Below are 20,143 nucleotides of genomic sequence, written 5' to 3' on the forward strand. Positions count from 1 at the left end.
GCACTCCACGTCGAAAATAAAACCGCTGCACTAGCCCTCAAGGCGTTATCCAAAGCCCTGGCGGCCGAAGAACTAATTATGCTGCGCTCCATAGTGGACAGGGACGACGTGATACTCGACAAAATACCCAAGTCCACTTCTTTTAAACCAGTGGACGAAATAGTCAAATTCCAGGTCCACCCAACGGACCTTACAAAAACAACATCCATCGGGGCACAGTTGAACCCCACAACAGACGCCGCACTACGGGAGTTCTTGCGCGAGAGTTGGGACATCTTCTCCTAGCATCCTTCAGACATGCTAGGAATCCCACGCAGGGTGGCCGAGCATAGCCTTAACATTCTAAAAGGGTTCAAGCCGGTCAAGCAGACTTTTCGGCATTTCTCTGAGCCCAAGCGGCAAGCCATGGGAGAAGATCTAGCCAAGTTACTCGAGGCTGGATTCATTAGAGAAATAAAACATCCGGACTAGCTAGCAAACCTGGTGATGGTACCAAAGAAGGACAAATCCTGGCGCCTATGTGTCAATTTCAAGGACCTTAACAAGGCTTGCCCCAAGGAACCCTTCCCCCTCCCCTGCATCGATCAAATTATCAACACTACCGCAGGACACGAATCATTGTGCTTCCTCGACGCATACTCCGGATACCATCAAATTAAGATGGCGGAGCCTGATCAAGCCACAATGGCATTCATCACTCCATACGGCCCCTTCTGTTTTAACACCATGCCTTTTGGGCTCAAAAATGCCGGTGCAACCTATCAACGCATGATTCAGACATGCCTGGAAACACAAATCGGCAAAACAGTGGAGGCATACATAGACGATGTGGTCATTAAAACAAGACACATCGAATCCTTAATAGACGACTTGAGGCTCACGTTCGACAACCTCCGAACATATGACATCAAGCTCAATCCAGAAAAATGCGTTTTCGGCGTGCCTGTCGGAAAGCTCTTGGGCTTCATCGTCTCCAATAGAGGAATTGAAGCAAATCCGTCCAAAATCCGAGCTTTGTCACAGTTGGCTATCCCAACAGACCTCAAGCAAATCCAGAAGTTAACTGGATGCATGGCTGCCTTAAGCTGCTTTATCTCTTGATTAGGAGAAAAGGCACTACCTCTTTATCACCTTCTTCGACGCACCGAACACTTCGAGTGGATGGATGCGGCCACGGCCAGATTGGAAGAAATAAAGGCAGTATTGGCCACCAACCCAATCTTGGCCACGCCAAATGTCGGCGAACCAATGCTGTTATATATAGCGGCAACACACCAAGTTGTAAGCGCAGTGTTCGTTGTCGAACGAGAGAAGGACGGACATAAGTTCCCGCTTCAAAAGCCGGTATACTACGTATCCACCGTCCTCACTCCATGCAAATCACGGTACCGACATTATCAAAAGATAGCATACGCGGTCTTCATGGCATCCCGGAAACTATGACACTACTCTAAAGAGTGTTCAATTACGGTGGCCTCCAAAGTACCACTCAATCACATAATAAATAACTGCGATGCCACGGGCCGGATTGCTGAATGGGCCATCGAGCTCCTCCCGTTCGACATAACATATAAACCACGGCGAGCCATTAAGTCGCAAGTACTGGCTGATTTCGTCGCTGAATGGATGGAAGCCGAACTCCCGAAAGAGTATGGCGCGTACTCCAATTGGATCATGCACTTTGACGACTCTAAGCTGCTGGCTGGTCTGGGGGAGGGCGTTGTCCTGACATCCCCCACCGGAGATACATTCCAATACGTACCCCAAATATTATACACAGACTCCAACAATGCAGCAGAATATGAGGCCCTGTTGCATGGTCTTCGGATGGCAGACTCCATGGGCATTCAACTCCTAGAGGTGCGTGGGGATTCGAACCTCGCAATATCTCAAATAAATGGAGACTTTGACGCCAAGGACCCAAAAATGGCAGCTTACCGCAAGGGCATCCTCAAAATGCCAGCTCGGTTCAAGGGGCTTGAATTCCACCATGTGGTCCGGGAAAACAATCAAGCGGCGGATATCCTCGCCCGCATCGGCGCTAAGCGTGACCCTGTCCCACCTAACATCTTCTTGGAAAGGCTGTTTAAGCCATTCACGGTATGGGAAGGAGAGATCGGCAACAATAGTCCGGACCCGACCACAATGCCATATACCGAACACTCTAACGTAATCGGAGGCTCTGCCACCGAAATAACGCCTTCGGCCCACGGGATTATGGCTGTCATCGCCCCGTGGATAGAACCCTTCTTGGCTTACCTAATTAGGAAAGAACTCCCCGATGACCCAAATGAGGCACGTTGCATTGTGCAGCGATCTAAAGCCTACAAGGTCCACGAGGGAGAGCTTTATAAGAAAAGCGCTACCGGAGTACTTCAAAGGTGCATCTCCGAAGAGGAAGGATATCAACTTTTGGTAGAAATTCATACTGGACTTGGCGGCCACTACGCCGCAGCTCGGGCCCTTGTAAGCAAGGCCTTCTGTACAGGTTTATACTGGCCAACGGCCCGAGCAGACGCACAAGACCTCGTTCAATGTTGCCTCGGTTGCCAGCTTTTCGCAAACCAAAGCCATATGCCACCCACCGCTCTCCAAACAATCCCCATTACTTGGCCCTTCGCGGTCTGGGGGCTTGACATGGTCGGACCCCTTAAAGGGGGAAGCCACAAGAAAAAATACCTTTGGTCATGGTGGATAAATTCACCAAATGGATAGAAGCCAAACCAGTTAAAACGGCCGAGTCTGGACCAGTGATAGACTTCCTATCCGGGGTTGTACACCGTTACGGCATCCCCCACAGCATCATCACCGATAATGGCTCGAACTTTACAGTCAATGATGTAAAAACTTGGTGCAGCAAAATGGGCATTAAGCTCGATTATGCCTATGTCTATCACCCGCAAACTAATGGTCAAGTCGAGCGAGCAAACGGTCTTATCATGAGCGGAATTAAACCCGGATTGTTGCGATCCTTGAAGGAATCAGATACGCACTGGGTGGAGGAGCTTGAGTCCGTACTATGGGGGCTGCAGACCATGCCAAATCGCACTACCGGATACACACCATTCTTTATGGTGTACGGCGCAGAGGCGGTACCGCCCTGCGACATCATTCATGACTCACCTCGAGTGCGCATGTACGAAGAGAAAGAAGGCAATCTTGATTGGCAGGACAGTTTGGACGCCCTGGAGGAGTAGAGTGACGTGGCAAAGCGCGCTCTGCATTCTATCAGCAACAGGCTCAGCGGTATCAAAGCACAGAAGTACGGGCCAAAACTTATAACATTGGCGAAGTCGTTCTGCGCCTACCAGAGAAGAAAAAGGACAAGTTCCAACCCAAATGGGAAGGTCCCTTCGTTATTGACAAAGTTCTGACCGGTGGAGCATACCGTCTGCGGGATGCATCGGACAATCAACTCGAGCCAAACCCATGGAACGTAGCTAGACTCCGAAGGTTCTACGCCTAGTGCTGGACTCTGTGGTCGTCTCCTTACCTCCGTCAATTTTTTGTATATCCGTTATCTATCTTTTCTTTCTTTCTTTCTTCCCTTTTTTCTCCACGGCCTTAAAAAGTTAAAATGTGTCTTGACTACACAATCTTGACACGCTAGGTGTGCTCATTATACCAGGGGGCTTCTTATACAGAAGCTTAATATAACTATGTTCCGGGCTCTATGCCCCCCGCACATGTGTTACTTTTCCACATGTACCTTTTCTTCGCCATTATATGCATCGATATGACTTAAGTTTCGGCCAAGATAGGTTGCCTGGTTCTTGTGTTTATGCCCTATGTTCCCGTTAATTCGGCTAGGGCATAAGGGGAGCACCTCTGCGATTGTTACTGCCGGGTCAACCAGATGTGTACCTCAGACTGGGTGAAGCCGAAAGCTAGGTTTCTTAAGGGAATATTCAGTCGATGAACAAAAGATGAATTTAAATTATTGCAATACATGCCCCCAGATGTTTATATCCTGTGTCTCTTCTCGCAGTTCGGACATGCACATTAATGCATGCACACCCAGGGAAAGGAACCCTTAACGGAACTATTCTCCCTGGAAGATGTTTCTTACTATCCATGTAATATAACATAGCTAGTTGGGTACTTGTCTGTTCAAGCACTAATGACCCCTACGCCTGGTTTCCACGCGTACCCCGGTTTTTACATAACTGAGAGGGTATTCGAATACACTCCGGACTATCGGTTCTGGAGGTTGAAGCGAAAAGGTCCGCCATGACAAATGATTTACAATCCGGCTAGGGACAATATATGTCACTTGAAGTACACAATCACTTAGACTAACTAAATTCTTCTTCTATACCATCCAACAGGCTGTCTAGCCTACAATCCTGTTCGGAATAATTTGCGGCTAGTTTCACCTAGTCATAAACTAAACTAACGGGGATCTCTTTCCCATCAGACCTCACAGGTCTGACCTCACCCATGTGGTTCGGGTCAGCCTTGGTATATCGCGTCTTCACCATGGCCCAGGCTTCCCTTGCACCTTGTCGGCAGGCTGATATCTTCCATAATTGGAAGCGCCTCCGCGCTCCCTTGAGCATCTCTACAAGCTCCCCCATGGCTCCTGGCAGGGAGGCAGATGCCACAAGGCTTGGGCAATGCCCTGCATCACCTGTCGAACTTGTTCGTTCAGCTGTGAGAGCTCTGGCAGAAGATCGCCCTCAGATTCGGGCATCTCCTCTTCAGGATGACCTGTCAGAATACCTACAGACATAACTCTATTAGTCGGTTTCTTCGTCGAACTCTATAAAAAGTTTGTTCAAGCACTTACTAAAAATGTCGGGTCGAACCTCTTATTCTCCTTTACGGAGTCAGCTAGCTGGGCCCAAACGTCTTTCAGTTCAACGCCCAGCTGGGTATTGGCATCTTGGAGATCATTTTTCTCCTACCTAACCCACGTCAGCACGCGCTTGCAGGCCTCTAGCTGTCGTTGAGCATGTTTCTCATCCCCTCGCACGACCTTCGGATTCACTCCGGTGTCAACTGTACAATCTATTGTTAGATTTGCATACATGCCGAATAGTAACCGGTACATATCCTTCTTTTTAATAGAAGGAAGTGTTACCAGATGGGGCCTTCGCGGACTCCTTCATTGAGGCAACTGCGGCCCGCAGCTAGGCTTTGCACTCCTCCAGCTCTTGAGACAACTGGGTATTCTTCTCCATAAGAGCCTACACAAATGATGATCCGTAAATCAGTTGTGTCAACTGTTTCAAGTCTCAGGGGATACTGATATATAATTATCAGATTTTCTTACCCGTATATCCTTTACATACTGGTCCGTGGCTCTAGCAAGACCATTTTGAGCAGCTCGGATGTATGCGTCTCCTGAGTTGAAGGCATCGAACGCCTCTTCAGAGAAACCAGGGTAGCGGAGTACGGCCCGGCGGCGCCTGTGATTCATGGCACTCTCCACTTCGAAATTCGTAGCCGATAGCCTATTTGCATCCTCTGTAGGAGGAACATCCGGTGTTGTCCCCACATTAGCATCTGCCCCTAAGTCCGGCTCTGGAGTCTGGCTGGTGGAGGCATGGCCGGCAGGCTCTCCGGGCACGGTCCGGTGAGCGTTTTTCCTGCCAGGAACAATGGACATTATTATATTTTAAAGACGACAAACCATGGAGCAAGGTTTTTTTCATACCTCTACGACGGCATCTCAGTCCTGACCGCCTTCCTTTTAAGCCTATCCGGTTTTGGTGCCCCTTGCTGGTGAGTCACCGTGGGTTCGGCATGGCGTCCCGAGGGCCTTCCCTGTAGGACACCATATGTGTGTGATGGGTGAAATGCAAAAAAGGGATCCTTCTCGGAAGTGTGGACTCCGATTTTACTTACATGCGATGTAGGGAGCAGGCCCAGATAATCGGCTATGATAGCCTCAAAGGCACCGTTCCAGCTCAACTAATAGAACATCATGTCAATGAGTTCCACGAATATGTCCGGATCTTCTTCGAGTCCGAGGTCGAGGGCCCGGTCAGGGTCCTCTGGCTATGGAGACGGGCTATGGACCTCCCTCATAGCTTTTTGCAGTTCCTGCTATGAAATAGTAAGGTAAATACTTATAATGAAGAATGCGGGAAGATCTGGAGTAAAAGGTAGCAGATCACCCAGTTTGGGGGTTGTACATGGAGAATCCATCCTGTGGCTTAATACGGATGAACTCCTCTTCCTCTCCTTTGTATAAATTGGACAGTACTTTCGCTAGAGCGGCGGCGGAGTTCGGACCTTTATAGCTGCAGAGGGTGGCATCGTCCTCTCCATTGAAGTACCACATGGGTTTCCCCCGATACTGAAGTGGCTGCACCCCCCGCATTATACATATTGACATAACCTCGATTATTGTCAGTCCTGATTTGGCCAGTGTTTCGATCCTTCCCATCAGGTAAAGGACCTCTCTGTTATCTTCCTCCTGGGGCCGAGGACGCCAGTTGCGGCGTTTCTTCAAAGGGGCATTACTGAACTCAGTAAGGCCCATTCGAATAGGGTCCGGAAGGGGGACGTCCTCTATATAAAACGACTCCAAAGGCTAGTCTTCGGATGTCTTCTTCGGGGTACCGGACTGGTATCCGGTCCCAGCGATGAGCCATATTTCGGCTCCGCCCACTTGATATATTGACTCCTTCTGTGTATGGGGTACGAGGCAGAATAGCCTTTTCCATAGCTCGAAATGAGCTTCGCAACCCAGAAATAGCTCGCAAAATGCGACGTAGCCGGCGATGTGTAATATGGAGGCAGGAGTAAAGTTATGCAGCTGGAGGCCGTAGAACTCCAGGAGCACGCGGAGGCACGGATGGATTGGAAATCTGAATCCCCTCAATAAGGGACAAGGCATACCCGTTCCCCCATGGACGGGTTGGGGAAGCTCTCCGCTTGCTCCCCGCCATTATAAGTGGCTAGTCCGGCTCGGACGGGGACCATATACGCAGGAGGGAGAAACCCCTGGATCTATAACTCTACAAATTGGCTATGAGGGACAGAACACTTCTCCCAATTGCCTGGCTTAGTGCTACGGGAGCGAGAGGAGGAGCTGCGATATCCGGCCATGATAGGATGGGATTTTTTCGGGCGTGCTCTAATGGATACTCGCTGTGGGAGGATGGTGTGATCTAGATCTGAGGATCCCCGACTCTTTAAATAGACGATTTACTCACATGGTTAGGGTGGCAAGTGTAAAAATTCCCCGACTTCTCACATTCGCTCGACACGTGGAAGATAGCCATTATTAAAGCGCAGAAGCCGAGGAGTGCAACATTTATGGGAAGTCGGACACTACTCGTACTCAGGATTTGGAGGAGAACCCGCCTTGCAATGCCGAAGACAATATTGCACGTCAGACTCATCGTCATTGAAGCCTGGTTCAGGGGCTACTGAGGGAGTCCTAGATTAGGGGGTCCTCGGATAGCCGTACTATATGCTTTGGCCGGACTGTTGGACTATGAAGATACAAGATTGAAGACTCCGTCCCGTGTCTGGGTGGGACTCTCCTTTGCGTGGAAGGCAAGCTTGGCAATTCGGATGTGTAGATCTCCTCCCTTGTAACCGACTCTGTGTAACCCTAGCCCCCTCCAGTGTCTATATAAATCGGAGGGTTTAGTCCGTAGGACAACAACAATCATAATCATAGGCTAGCTTCTAGGGTTTAGCCTCTATGATCTCGTGGTAGATCAACTCTTGTAATACTCATATCATCAAGATCAATCAAGCAGGACGTAGGATATTACCTCCCTCGAGAGGGCCCGAACCTGGGTAAACATTGTGTCCCATGACTCCTATTACCATCCTCCTAAGACGCACAATTCGGGACCCCCTACCCGAGATCTGTCGGTTTTGACACCGACACCTCCCTCTTCAGGGAAATACCGACGTAGTTCCAGCTGCCATCAAGGAGAATTTCTGGCGCCGTTGCCGGGGAGGATCTTCAACATATACCAGGTTCCTAATCACAAATCTCATCTCCTCGCAATTTACATTATTTTCCATTTGCCTCTCGATTTCCTCTCCCCCACTTCATAAAAAATTGCCATTTTATTCGCCTCCTTTTTTTTGTTCGCCGTTTTCTCGTCATATCTCATGTTTACTTGTGTTACCATGTGCCTTCTGTTTGCTTGCATATTTGCTTGCTTATAATCTATTGTTATGGATCCCCATCCACTTTCTCATCTTTTCAAAAGATCCAATTATGATGAACCTGTTGCTAGTGATTTGAGTGCACTAGATTATGAAGTTTTGCTTGAGAATTGTGAATCTAAAAATTGTGATGAAGAAATTTATGAAGTGGTTCATGATAGCTCCTTGAATGAAAAGCATGGTTGAAATAATTTTAATATAAATTCTATTAATGTCAATTGTGCTAATAATATTAAAAACCCCAAGCTTGTGGGTGCTTGTTTTCTCATGTCCGCTGCTTATTGCAATGATCATGATTGGGGTGATAATGTTTCTTATGATCTTGAAAATTTATTTAAGCCTCATGATGAATATGTTTGCTATAATATTAAAAGTGGGTTTGGAATAGTTTCAGCTTTAGCTAAAAATAATCCCACTTATTTGGAGAGTGTTCAATCTTATGAAATTTTTTATGAAAGTGGGTTTGGAGAGGTCATGACTTTATTTGATGATAATCCCGCTATTTTGGAAGAGTGTCAACTTTGCATGCATGTGGATCATAAAATTTTATATGATAGTTATATTATTGAATTTGATTATGATCCTACATATAATTATTATGAGAGAGGAAAATATGGTTCTAGAAATTTTCATGTTATTAAATTTCCTCTCGTTGTGTTGAGATTGTCAATGTTTTATTCCTCTCCTTTGCATATGCTAGATGTTTCTTTTTTATATAATTTGTTTCACTATAAAATTCCTATGCATAGGAAGTATGTTAGACTTAAATTTGCTTGTCACATGTTTCATGGTGCTCTCTTTGTGTTTCGATTATTACCTATTGTGTGAGCATCATTGAAATATTATGCCTAGCTAAGGGCGTGAAACAATAGCGCTTGTTGGGAGGCAACCCAATGAATAAAATTTATTTTTGCTTTTTGATTTATGTTCTTGGGTGATTACACAATTCTGCTACTTTTATGGTTGTGTTTTTATGTTTTAATTAGTGTCTGTACCAAGTAAAGCCTTTAGGATCTTCTTGGGTGATAGTTGTTTGATCTTGCTGAAAAAACAAAAACTTTTACGCTCACGAAAATAATTTTGTTTTGTTACTAGAGAGCGATAAAATACCCATTCCACTTGAAGTAGATCAATATACAAATTTCTCAGGTCATCCTATTTTTTCAGAGTTACAGAAGTATTCAAAATAGTCAGATTGCTACAGACTGCTCTGTTTTGATAGATTCTGTTTTCTTTGTGTTGTGTGCTTATTTTGATGGCTCTATGGTTTTCTTTGATGAGTTTTTGCCATAGAAAAGTTGGAATACAGTAGATCTAATACAAAAACAAAATATTAATTGGTTTGAAACAGCACTTATAGTAGTGATTTATTATTCTTATACTAACGGATCTCACGAAGGCTTTGTTGAGTTTTGTGTGATTGAAGTTTTCACGTTTGGGGTTATTTTACGATGGATGAAGGAAGGATGTAAGCGCCTAAGCTTGGGGATGCCCCGTCATCCCAAGCTATTATCCAAGAATAAGCAACCAACTAAGCTTGGGGATGCCCCCGAGTGGCATCCCCGCTTTCTTCCAACAACTATCGGTATTTTACTCGAGACTATATTTATATTCGTCACATGTTATGTGTTTTGCTTGGAGCATCTTGTATGATATGTGTCTTTTCTTGTTTTATTTTGTGTTTTAAGTCATCAATCCTTTCTGGACACACCTATTTCAGAGAGCCAAATTTATATCATGACTTGTTAGAATTGCTCTTTATGTTTCACTTAAATCTTTTATGAGCTAGGACTTGCTGTAGTGCTTCACTTATATCTTTTTGAGCACGGTGTGCTTTGTTATTTTTGAAGAAATGCTCTCTTGCTTCACTTAGATTTGTTTCAGATTTAGTAAAATTTTGAAGAAATTTTCTATTGCTTCACTTAAAATTATTTTGAGAGAAAGAAAATTTGTTATGCTCATGATCTTCACTTATATTTGTTCGAGCTTATGAAAAGCAACACATGAAACACTACAAAAAAGACACTTCCATGATGATACGTGTTTATCGCAGTAGGTCACGTTTTCTGTCATGCATGTAAATCCATGACAATTTTATGACAAAATCAAGATAGTCATACCTGTGCTGTCGTAGAAGTGTTCCATGACATTACCAAAATTATCATCATAGAAGTGTCCACTTCCATGACGATAAATCGCGCGTCACAGAAGTGCTTTCGTCAAGGGTGACCGACACATGGCATCCACCATAACAGGTCGCCGTTTAGCTATCGGGTCTGGTTTTGGATCCGATAACCTGTTAACAGCCCGGGCCAATGGGAAATTTCCACGTGTAAAATTCTGATTGGCTGGAGGAAACACGTGTCAGCTCGTCAGTGGGTCAGATAGGCGCCTATTATATGTCAACACATGTGACGGCCCACCATTGGCCCATTTAGCTTACAAATGTCGGCATGTTTTACTTAGTCAAAAGTTAGCGGGCTAGCCCATGAAAAGCATGTTAACAGTCTCTTCACAAATAGCCCATTTTGCGGCCCGGTAAATCACGCCCGTTAGGGCCTACCCGAAATCAGCCCAACAACATCATGTGGGCCGTCGAATATAACACCAGCCCGTTTCACCTTCGGCCCATGTATGGCCCACGACGTCTTTCGGCCCATATGAGGCCTTCGTATCTTTAGGCCCTTTAGAGGCCCACGGTGACTCTAGCCCATAATGAACAGTAAATTTCTTTGTACCTGTTAACGGCCCGTGATTCACATGGGCCGTTTGCAGCCCGTGTTAGCTTTCGGCCTATTGACGGCCCATACGTTCTTGGGCTCCTTTCCGGCCATCAATTACTTTTGGCCCGTTACTGGCTTGTTCCCCTAATGGGCTGGCAAGAATCAGCCCGTTTCTGGCCTGTTAACCCGTTGCGCCGTTTCCAGCCCATCCTATATTCTGGCCCATTAATGACCCGTTATGCCTGTGCCAGAATTAACCCTCTGTTGTCCTCCGGCCTGTTAACGATACGTTACCGTGCTGGGCCGATACCAATTACGCCTGTTTACAGCCCATGTTGACCCATTTATCCGATGGCCCGAGGCCCACCGATTCTACGGCCTTGTTGGAGGCCCATTTATCGACGGCCCATAGGAGGCCCATGTATCCTACGGCCCGTAGCAGGGTCAAGGTTACCATGGTCCGTATATGGCCCATGGTTGTTGCGGCCACTAGCAACCCAGGGGAAAAGAAGACTAGGAAATAAATAAGCCCAAAACTGACGCTAGGCTATTAAGGCGATTGCACTGATTACATCCACTGGGCATCAAAGATCGCCACCAATGCAAATATACTATACAAAAATGGCTTGCTGTTTTCTTTAGCCGGTGGCTGCACGTTAAGAACAAATTTTGTATCGCAACAAAAGAAATTACGAATATAAAACAAAAGGAAGGATGGCATAAAAGTTAATAGTCCGGCAGATAAATGCACCACCAGAAGTTCAGAAGCTCGGCTCATTTGACCAGACTGTTACGTTTTCATGTTGTATTGTCCGATGGAGCACCATAACCTTCGCCTTCATTTCTCCTAGGCTCCCGAACAACATAGAAAATGTCTAATAGTCTGGTTTCAAAACCATGCATATCTTGACGACATCGAACAATGTATGTCCTTGTTTCACAAAGGGACTCTGTTAGGGAATCGACTTGTGTCTAGAGCGCAGATATAACATTGTTTTGAGCTTGCATATCTTGATCATGCAGCATTTTGGAAGAGATTGCCTTAACAACCAACCCAGTATTACGCAGGGACGTGCTTTTGTCACTATTAGTGGACATGTACTGACCCACTGCATCAAGAGCTGACATTGTGGTTATAGTTGCATCGCCACCTTCAGAAGGTGGTGGTTCCACCATTTTTTCCATAGCTTGCTAAAAAGTTGAGCTTTTACATTAGTAGTACCAGAACTAAAGATATTAAGGAGGCAGAAAAACCAAAGAAAATAGCTTTGGTCTATATACAGAACTTATTCTGATGAACCCATGTAAAATATTAGTTGTATTTTACAGCAAAGTACATAATAAAACCAGGTTCCTAACATATGACCATGTACCATGGCTAATGTATTGTCTATTTCTTCACATTGTATTGACAGCTAAGGATAAAGAGACAAATTTTATAATACAGTAATCATAGTATGGCATCCTTCATATCACAAAACAACTGAGAAGAGACAAACATGCAATTGTAACGTTGTGTGGGCAAGTCCAGCACGAAACTAGATTACAGGTCAAGATCAAAGGAACATCACTCCTCTCTTTTAAACCTTGTAAGGTGCAATGATACGCTAAGACAATTGTGTATAAAATTGAAAAGAGTAATAGACATTGGCCGCAAACCATGCAGTTCAAGGCACGAGTCAGAGTAAGTAGTAGTTAAAAGGCATGAGGATTAAGGACTTACAACAGTGGCTTTGACTGGTGTAGTCATGCCCTTCGTCTTGCTAGTGTGACCGTCCTTGAAGATTTCCACAGCATTTGGTTTAGGTACTTTTTGGTCCTTGCAGGCTTTCCGCTGCATTTGGAACAAGTCATATAGATCTGATAATATGGTAGAGCGAAAAGAGTGAAACAACAGCTAATTACAAGAGCCTCGCAGTGTGCAATATAGCTACGAGATCACATTGTCCGTTGGAATTTCACTTTCGTACGGTTGGCCTTGTTCTTTGAACAGTTCACCTACAAGAAGATAGATTTGTGTGGCGCATGCGTAAATAGGAATTCAACATGTGATCTGATCACATATATATAATGTACCTGATACTTTGGATCAGACCAGTGTTTAACGAGGCCTCTCCAGTCTTCATCCGATATATTTTCCACTGGAGAAGTTTGGGAAAGTTCACTATTAGCCTTGCCTTCAAAGTGAGATTTCCTCAAGTTATACCAATACTGTCGTAGAGCAGACTTGAAAACATGGGTGCAAGCTTGTCTGGTTGCATCATCTTGGCTATCCAACTTGAACCTCATCTATTGAAAATTATGAGAGTTTCATTATCAGCAACCTAGAAAGTATAGCACAAAGCAAGACGATATTAGTAGTTTCCATACATAACCATACTTACAAATAAATGGTCGAGGAAGGTGTTGAACTGGGTTTCGTCTTTGTCATTCCTGTAGTGAATCCATGTTGGGAGGATACATAGATGACACCTAACGGCAACCGCTACCTCTGATACTAACTTGGCTGACTCTATAGCATCACATGGCCTTTTTAAACCTGCCTCCAAATGGATCTCCATTCTTCCTCCTCTAGATTTAGTTAACCTATCGATCATTATCCCTGATGTTTGTTTCTTCTTGCGCCTAGGTGCTAGTCCAACAACGAACATAGGAAGTGTTAGTGTACATCAAACTGTGAGACTACATATAAAGAAGCATGCAACTGTAATTTGACTCCAGCAACTACGTTCTTCCTGTTGAAGCTCACAAAGTTCATCTGATCTTTCCAACTCATCTTGTGTCAAGAGTGCTTTGGAAGTAGTGTCAGGTGGCAAGGGAGCTTGGGAACATGTTGCTAGCTGAGTTGATCAACGAGTAAATCATGCAGCCGGTGATACGGTGGAAGGTGTTGCAACAACTAGGGCTGTCTCTACTTGTTTGGTGGTAGCTATTTGTTTTTGTTTGGATTGTTTTGCAGCTCGTGTAGCACGGCATATCATGTTTGTACAATTTTCCGCTGGACTTTGACCTTCTATTACACCATCAGTACCAGCAGAATCTGTAGGACTCTTCCGCTTCCCGTTCCCTGTCAATTTGTGTTGCTTCCTCTTTCTCTGTGCCATGTTAAGTCAAGACAACAAGAAAAACGAATAACAATTTAGTTCTTCAGAACAAATTGATGCATGATACAGACGAACTGAACTTTGATGTTAGACAACCACATGATAGGAGGAGGTAATATGTAGAAAAAACAGGACGGCATGAGATAACCAGAACTATGATGTGTAAACTAAGCAGAAGACATTTCACTAAATTAGAAGCAATGCAATGGAAGGTAGACACCATATGAAAGATGTTACAAATATCACTCTGCCAAGTTAATAGTGTCTCATCATAAATGGTGTTTAAACAAATGTGAAGCAGTACAAGAAATAAATCATATGCAAGATGCAAACAACATCACACTACCAAGTTAAAGGTCTCTCGTCATTAGTGCCATTGCATATTCACAGCATTGCATATTCACAGCTTATGATGTGTAAACTAAGGAGAAGGCATTTCACTAAATTAGAAGCAATGAAAGATGCAACGAATATCACTCTACCAAGTTAAAACTATCTCATCATAAGTGCCATTTCAACAAATTAGAAGTAGTACAAGCTAGAAAAGAATGCGAGATGTAACCTATATCACACTCCCAAGTCAAATGTGGCTTATGATAAGTGATTGTTGCAGGTTACACAACAGTAGTACTTTGATGTAAGAATATGGTGTGATAGACAGATATTGTATGTTCTAGAAACAGGAACATGTGTCTTATTCACAAGTATAATGTGTAAAGTAAGCAGATGGAATTCAACAAAATTAGAAGCAATACAAGCTAGACATCATACATAACATGCAACAACATATAATAGTGCCAAGTTAGAAGGAGCACCTGTGATGGTGCACTAGGGGAGACGTGCTCATCATCAACACAGCTACGTTGATGTCTATGCATGTGTTGTCTTGGAAATCATCTTGGGGGTGGAGGAGTAGAGTCTGTAGAGGCCCTCAGTTTGGAAGGAGCACCGTTATCTGATGCCTTGCTAACTTCCTTCCGCTTTATTGATTTTGAATTGTCAAGTAAAACCGACAAGAAAAAGCAATAAAATTCACTCTTCAGAACTCATTTGTGCATGATACTGACAATCACTACTTTGATGTAAGGCAAACACATGATACCAGGATGGAATATGTACGAAAAATAGGACGGCATGGCATATTCACAATTATTTGTGTAAACTAAGCAGAAACCATTTCAACAAATTAAAAGCAATGCAAGCTAGACACCACATGAAAGATGCAACCAATATGACTCTGCCAAGTTAAAAGTGTCCCATCATAAATGGCATATCAACAAATTAGAAGCAGCGCATGCTATAAATCTTATGAAAGATGCAACTAATATCACACTACATATACTAAAGGTGTCTCGTCATATTGATTGATGCGGGATACAAAAAAACAATAGTTTTATGTAAGGACATGCTTAATAGACAGATGTACTATGTACTAAAAACAGGAAGGCATGCCACATTAATAGGTATAATGTATAAACTAAGCAGAAAGCACATGCAATTTAACCAGATTGGAAGAATTACAATCTAGACACCATATGCAATATGCAGCCACATATCACGCTGCCAAGTTAGAGCAAGCACCTGCGATGCTAGTGTATGGGAAATGCGGTAATCAACTACAGAGCTACGCTCACTATCTTCATCTAGCCTTGTAGTTTCTTGAGAATCATGTTGGGAGGCTGATGCTGCATTCTTTAAATGAGGATCTTTAATCACAGTAGTCCACTAGCCTGACTGCCTCATCATAAGTGATTGATGAGGGATACACAAGAACATTAGTTTGATGTAATAACATGGTTAATAGACAGATGTACTAGTATGTACCAAAAACAGGAAGGCATGTCATATTCAAAGGTATAATGTGTAAGCTAAGCAGATGCAATTTAACTATATTGGAAGCAATACAAGCTAGACATCCAGGTGGAGTGGTGATCATGATCATCTAGGACTTGAGAGCCTGGTGGGAGGCGGGCAGCTTCGCCACCATCGTGGCTTTTTAGTTGGCTTCCAGGTGATGCCTGTCTGTGTCGGGCTTGTCACTAGATCGATCAGTGCCCTAACTAGCTATTTGTCTTCTGGTGCTCACAGGATGGTGGTTCATGTAAAAATTATCTTTCCTTATCTTAATAAAGACCGATTTCAGCCTTTCAAATACAAGCTAGACACCATATGCAACATGCAACCACATATGGCACCGTGAAATTAAAGCAAGCATCTGGGATGGTGGTTCATTGCGAGCGAGGTCACCAACTCCAGAGCTACGTTTACCATCTCCATCTGCTGACACTACACCTATTATAAGGTTGAAATGTGTCTGGCCTATCCGCGTACGACGTTGGAGCAACTTCTCTCTTTTCTTTTTTGCTTCTCTCATAGCAGCAGAGTCTGAAATACCTTGCATAAAAACACAATATTGAGAGTATGGGTGAAGTGTGTGCAACTAGTGCACTGTAAAAGTAGCAAATAGCAGGTGATTGAAAAATAAATGACAGGAGACATATGATAGCTCTACAACATTGCATGGCAAACAAAATTAGATTCTACTCCGTATGATTTTGTAATATATGAGCACGGGAAATGCAGGTACTCCTCCAGCACACCACCACATGTGGTCCTATCAAGATAGTAGTCGACTGAAAATAAATAGGTTAGTTGATTTTTTTATGAACCATCCGATCTATAAGGAATGGGCAGATGGCCTTCGTCTACCTCCCACCAATCACTATTGATGATCTTTCTCAAACAGCCAGCGACCACCGGCCCAGACCCCTGCCTCCGCTGCCCCGCCCTCCCCTCGACCTCACACCACCGCCGTGCTTGGCAGCGCCCCCAGGCCATCCCTTTAATCCCAGACGACCTCCAGATCGGGCGCCAGCAGCTCTAGGCCCCACACGCCCCTAAGATAAACACCAAGGCGCTGCTTCCCCGGTGTAATAGGCGGACTTGCGCCTGTTACACCAGGGAATGCTTCCGTTAATTGGGAATCAACTGACCAGGAATTGAAATCCAGGGGTGACGGACCTCTAGCTAAGGTGAAATAGTATATGAGGAGAAACCTTGTGCATCGCGAGTTACTAGGAACATCTTGTATCAAGAAGAAGCGGTCAACTATTGTCTTATGTGGGATGAATACCGTGCAAGCAGGCACGTAAGATTTGCACGAATAAGGGAAGAGGAGTACCATTTCCGGTTGCCAGTGTGGTTGCCTCGATATGTCGCACCGATCTTCTTCTTTTTGCTGTGGAAACCGATGTTTTCGAGGAGGGTGCAGGCTTGGACGAACCCATGACAAATTGTTGACTGTGTTGTCATGGTCGTATGTCGGCGGAGGGGAAGCAGATCTGAGGCGGCGAAGGACGGCGTAGCAGGAACAGCTCTGGTGCGGTGGACGGTGGCGAAGTTCGAGCGGCAGTGGTGAGGCGCAGGATGCCGTGGTTGAACTGGCTCGGGTACGGACGGCTCGGCCTCGGCTTCAACTACTAGCCTTGGAGGGCGTTGCGGTTGAGGTTGCAGTGGACGACGACGTCGGGGTATATGCGTCGGCATGATGGAGGAGGGCGGCGGTTGATGGGTGGGATGGGGTGGCGGATGAAGGACACCGGGGTTTCGCGGCTGGTGGAGAGGTAGTTTTGGCATCCACGGAGTACGAATGGGGAATCAGACGGGGGGCGAGGGAGCTAAGGGAGAACCATGTTTCGGTCTGGGACGCGCTTGTTTTTGGCTTTTTTGAACAGATGGAACATGCTTGTTTGAAATTTGGGGAAAGTACAAACTTTGCCACCCTCTTAAATTTTGGACCAACTATGGGTCGGGGTAGGACGGGGTAGGATGGTAATCCCAGGTGTCCCAAATAGTGGGCGGGAGCGATTTCGGCCGCGCGCATGTGTGCTTAGGCGGCCATTGTGTATGAATGTTTTTTGGAGGCAGTTGTGTGGCGTCTAGATGATGCAACAAACCTACCCAGGTTTAGACCTTTGGACGTCAGGCCGGTAGGTTTCACGGGGCGGAGTTACAAAAGTATTTTCCTTCTACTACCAAACATTGGTCGCACGCAGTTTCGGGGGAGTAGAGGATCTTTTGGCGCTTCGTTCAAAATTTTGAAACAAAAGCATTCATGTTTAGAGTACTCTTGAACTTTGAGGATTGACCTAAATAGACAATGTTAAATTTGACCTTGTATGTTTGAAAACCTCATTAAATTATCCATTCCTTTTTGAAAATTTGACAATTGAAAATCCTATAACTACGATTATTTTGGAACGGAGGAGCTAAATTTGAATCTATTTTGTACACGACTATATATGCTATTATGTACAAAAATCAGAGCAAAGATTGGTGCCCCCATAATTTAGGTATGATTTACAAATGCCATGATATCGAATTCGAATAATTGAATTGACTTCATGTTGAATTCAATTTTTTAAACCACCTTAAGTTTAATTCAAATGTATGCTAGTTCATAGCTAGCTATTTATAATGTTCGTTGTGTACGTATGAATAATGTTCTTTACACACACAACATGAACTATACTCACGTTTATATACGATTGCTAAAGCGATGCATTGTTTGGAGTTCAAAATACTAACTATGTGGATCAATTATGTCGAATAATAACATAGAGATGCTCAAATTTGATAGAATCTAGATGTCTGATGGATCAATGACCGTTCCTTACGCAAATTGCAAATATCATGATCCCATCTTAATATTTGGATACAGTTTATATCTTTAATCAATGTGTACATCAGTCTTTTACGTGTAGTTTCACTCTCCACCGGTGGTCTCTCACACATGCTCACACACTCTCTCCCGAGGTGTCTTTCTCGCAGACATGCTCTCGATATAACCCTCCCTCCCTCTCATAACCATTTACAACGATTTTCACTAACCTTTATCATAAGCACTCTAACTCTCACAAGCATACACACGCACAATCCCCATCGACCCTTTCTTTATACATAGACATGCCTATGTGTCTCCTGTACGCACATTATCTTTAGGCCCGTCTCTCATGCATTGTCTCACACCTCTCTTCCTAATCAACGAGTATGATTCTAGTAGAGCATTCTGTAGGATGCCCCTTAAAGTTAGGTTGGATGAATAGTAATATTAGAGACAAGGAGTTACCTTAGTCCGAGAACCTAGGGTTACAAATCCTAGCCGGCTTTATCAGTGGACACAGAGTCCTTCACAATTCTGCTACCTTTGTCTTGTACGACTAGTCATCCATGGGTCTCCCTAAATGCGTCACGGGCCGACCAATGTGGCGCGGGACAGACCGAACCAAGGGCCTCACCTCGACCCACCGGACCTCACGCGGTGACACACCCTCTGCCCCCAGGTCTCGTTATCTTCTCACACCCACACATACCAACACAGACACCACACAAAAAAAATTCTCCTCGTGCCTCTATCCCCTCCCCCCTTGCATATACACACTCAAGGGAATCCCTCACCGTGACATCATATTCATCTCTCTCTAGACCTCTCTCATTTCTCGTGCTATCTCTCCCACACCCCCTCCCCTGCCGGCCCCTCTATCCATGCCTCTCTCGAATACGTAATACACACACATACCTCTCTAGGCCCTGCCAAATACAACAACTACACATTCACACATGTTACATCACGTACCCCATTGATCTAAAAAGCCCTCTCTTCACATTTATTTCACATACAACATTCCTTTTGAATAAAGTGTGGCCAAATGTTTTTAGAATTTCTAAATATATACAACATTACAAAGTTATATGGAGGAGTATGAACGTTTATTTGCATTGTATGGTGCCCACAATGATATTTATTCTGCACTATGATTTTTTATATTTTTATACTATATATAAAGTTAGTCATAATAAAGAGAAACGAAGAGCATCTCTCTCTCCATCGCATACACCCCCTCTACGCCTCTTTCGCGTACGCACACAAACTTTCTCCAGGTCCTCTAAAAGTAAGCCCCCAGCTGTAGCGACCCGACCCGAATGGATCAAGTCTCTGTGCTTAAGTGTCATCCCTGGACCGGTATGCTGACACACACAGTACTCGAGGATTTATAACAGAGGTAAATCACATGTATAAGTAACGTAATTACCTCAATCCAAATAGCGGAAGTAACAAGGTTGTGGATTCCCATCAACACCAACGGCAAAGTTGAGTGTAGAAATCGTAACCCT

The sequence above is a fragment of the Triticum urartu genome, chromosome 3 (assembly GCF_003073215.2).
Source record: "Triticum urartu cultivar G1812 chromosome 3, Tu2.1, whole genome shotgun sequence".
In the NCBI taxonomy this organism is placed as follows: domain Eukaryota; kingdom Viridiplantae; phylum Streptophyta; class Magnoliopsida; order Poales; family Poaceae; genus Triticum; species Triticum urartu.